The 3752-nt window shown below is 44.2% G+C and overlaps 1 long non-coding RNA gene across 1 annotated transcript; it reads right to left on the bottom strand.

Moving 5' to 3' along the window:
* Positions 1-494: 494 nt before the first annotated feature.
* Positions 495-2329, bottom strand: LOC112585483. The gene is made up of 2 exons (XR_003109860.3): positions 2195-2329; positions 495-892 (listed from the first exon to the last, which is right to left on the bottom strand). It is a non-coding gene; the product is annotated as an uncharacterized LOC112585483 (long non-coding RNA).
* Positions 2330-3752: the final 1423 nt, after the last annotated feature.

Here is a 3752-nt window from a genome sequence, read left to right as displayed (position 1 = left end):
GAGATCAGACACAAAGGAGGGCATACTATCTGATTCTATTAAGACAAAAATTCAAAAACAGATAGAACTAATCTATAGGGAGGGCAAGCAGGTTGTCTCAGGCAAGGCTAGGGGTAGGGAGGAGGGTTGATTGCACCCCAAGGAATGGTGACAGGTGACAGAAATGTTCTGTATCTTGACTGCGGTGGTGGCTCCATGAGTATAAACTCACCAAGGTGCACACTTGAAATGTGTATCTTCTATTGTTTGTAAAATATACCTCAGTAAAATTGATTATTTTTAAAAATCTCAAGATAAACAGCATTGTATAGTAATAAAAGAAATTGGAAGGAATCTAAATGTTAAAGAAAATGGATAATAAGCCATCATGTATTCAGTAACTGGGGAACTATACAGCAGTGAAAATGAATGAACCAGATTGAGCATACACATAAGTATGGACAAAGCTCAAAAACATAAGATGGAGTAAAAAAAAAAAAGCAGACTCCAGAAGAGTACATTAATGTGATGTTATTTATTTGAGATATAATCACATGTAAAGAAATTCTATACATTGTTCAAAGATCCACACGTCCATGATAAATGCATGAATAAGAACATAGAAATGATAAACACCAAATTCAGGAGAATAGTTGTGAGTGGAAGCAATTTCTTACCAGTAGAGAGCGCATGGGTGGTTCTTGTATTATTCTTTATGTTGTTTGTGTGCTTTAAAGATTTCACAGGAAAACAAACAACAAACTCACAAAAACCTAAACCCAAAGACCACCTCCAGCTCGGAGATCGTCTAGCTGGTATCAGGAGATCTGAGCTTTAGTCCAATTTGTCGTTGGACTTCATGTTCCAACCTGGCAAAGTCACTTCTTTCAAGATGAGAAGCAGGAGCCTCACACTGGAAAAAAAGGGTAAGAATCCATCATGGGCATCAGAAGAGTGGTCGTGCCTAGAACCAGCACTCAAAGGGAATTAATGCATGTTGGCACCCTTTCTTTTTATACATATATAAATTTATTTATTTTAATTGGAGGCTAATTACTTTACAATATTGTATTGGTTTTGCCATACATCGACATGAATCTGCCACAGGTGTACAAGTGTTCCCCATCCTGAATCCCCTTCCCACCTCCCTCCCCATACCATCCCTCTGGGTCATCCCAGTGCACCCGCCCCGGAGCATCCTGTATCCTGCATCGAACCTGGACTGGCGATTCGTTTCACATATGTTAATATAGATGTTTCAATGTCATTCTCCCAAATCATCCCACCCTCGCCCTCTCGGCATCCTTTCTTTGCCTCTCCAATGCAGTGACCTGCAAGCTGAAGGGGAGCCGGGTAGGGGACAGGGGAGCCCTGGGGGAGGGGTGTCGGGCCGGCACAGCTGGAGGCAGTAGGGCTAGAGGATAGGGGCTGCTCAGCGGTGTCCAGAGTCCAGGGACTCGGCGTGGACCACCCAATGAGCAGGATCGAACCCTCACCGCGGGTTGTGTCCGGGTCCTCAGCCTCCTTGTGGACTAACAGCAAAGGGCATGTCTTTCCAGACCTCTGAGGATCCGGAGCAAGGCTGGCAGGTCTGGAGCGCATTGTTTAGAGAACCACGCCCAAGAGGCTTCCAGTTACTGTGAGGTTGGCCTGGTGACATCAACTAACTACTGCCCTAAGGCAGAGAGGGAAAGTGACCAGTCTAAGGTCACACCGCAGGTGATTGAAACTTGATACTTGTATATCCTTGGGCAAGTTACTTCACCTCTCTGGGTCCAGTTTTCCTATGGGTAGAGTGGGTAAAAGTGGTGTGTGTATGTATGTGTGTGTATCTGGAAGACTCCATACCAAAGTATCAGTTGATATTTCTACAAGGTGAGGTTATGGGTGACTGTTATTTTTAATGTGGTTTATCCTTATTTTCTAATTTGTTTCATAATGAATACATATGTATCTAGTTATTTTTATGAAGAGAGTAACAGCACAGAACTGTAAGCATTGAAGGAGACTGCTGCTGCTGCTGCTGCTGCTGCTGCGTCTCGTCAGTCGTGTCTGACTCTGCGACCCCATAGACGGCAGCCCACCAGGCTCCCCTGTCCCTGGGATTCTCCAGGCAAGAACACTGGAGTGGGTTGAGACTGGCACAATTCCTAGTTCACAGTGTGTTCTCCATAAATGTGAGTTCTCCCTGCTCACTCTTCCCTCTTACACTTACCTGCCCTTCTGGTTGGAGACTCTGGCCCCCAGACCTCAGGCTGGGAAGAAGGTGTGGTGGTACAGAATTCTGTTTACTAGCTGTGTAGCTTTGGATAAATCACTTGACCTCTCTGAGTCTCAGTTACCTTGTCTGCAGAATGGGGAGAAAAACAAAGGAAGTTTTCAAGGACTACGTGACACACAAGGTGGGAAACTGCCTGGCATACAGTAGGTCTGCAGTAAGTGTCTGTAGGAAGGAACATGATGCACATGATAAGGAACGAGCATTACAGTAGGTTCTAGACCAGAAGAGGTCAAAGATTCTAGCATAGATTCCAAAGAGCCCAAGGGGTCCACAGATAGAGCTCAGTCTGGGAGAGGTCCATGAACTTGGATGGAAAAAAGTGACATCCTTGTTTTCACTGCCTCTAAGTCAAAATTTAGCATTTCCTTCTATCATGCACATAAGCAGCGTCACATAGTATTAGCAGAACCTGTGACTTTGTCACCAGTGGTGTGTGTGTGCTCAGTCGCTTCAGTCGTGTCCAACTCTTTGTAACCCTATGAACTCTGGCCTGCCAGGCTCCACTGTCCATGAAATTCTCCAGGCAAGAACACTGGCATGGGTTGCCATGCCCTCCTCCAGGAGATCTTCCTGACCTAGGGGTCGAACCCACATCTCTTGCATCTCCTGCTTTGCAGATTCTTTATCATCTGAGCCACCAGGGAAGCCCTGTCACCAATAGAAATCATAGTTATTTTTGTATTGCATTACAGTAGCAATATCTTGAAGTATTGTTTTTATAGTCATTTACCACCTCAAAAGTAACAATAGTTAATAAATAAATCTCTATATCTTATTATTTAATATGTTAAAAAAGAACTAATTCACAAAATAACTATTTTGATGATGATTCTATAAAATTGGTATACTTTGTAATTCTAATTTACTTTTTGTAGTTAAAAATATGCTTCTGAATAGGGGACCATAGTCTTCATCAGTGCCAAAGAGGACTGTTGGCTAGACAGACATGGTACTAGTCCCTCCTGGGCCATTGGCTGCTTTGTGACATTGGGCTTGTTATCTCTCTCAGGGGCATAATCATCCCTACCTGGCTCACTCCACAGGGTTGCTGGAGAAACTAATTCTTGGCAGGAAAGGGCTTTGGAAACTGTTGGCAGCTTCCCAATTTGCCAAAAGCCAGAGCAGAGTGCTTTGTATCTCACAGCTGAATCCCATGTCTTCAGGAGACCTTGCTCCTTTACATAGGATTCCAAATCCTTCCTCTTTAATCTCTACCTGATAAAGAGGCCAAAGTGCACCTCCCTTAGAGTATGTCATCCAGTTTCCAGTTTGCAGAGATTCACAGGAGGAATTTTCTGGAGGATAAAACAATTCCTTCCAGTTTTCATATTTGACCTTACAGTGGCCCTTGAAGATACTACCCCCTCAAAACTCCTCCCTTTTCTTTCAGATGGTGATCCCTCTGTGGCCATGGTCCCTGCATTTCCCCTTTCCCTGCCCCATCCTAGATCATCTGTCTGGCTCGCATTCTATACTGTGTTTCTGGGCAGAC

Source organism: Bubalus bubalis, chromosome 6, assembly GCF_019923935.1.
Source record: "Bubalus bubalis isolate 160015118507 breed Murrah chromosome 6, NDDB_SH_1, whole genome shotgun sequence".
Taxonomy (NCBI): Eukaryota; Metazoa; Chordata; class Mammalia; order Artiodactyla; family Bovidae; genus Bubalus; species Bubalus bubalis.
This window is presented reverse-complemented; position numbering and strand designations above follow the sequence as displayed.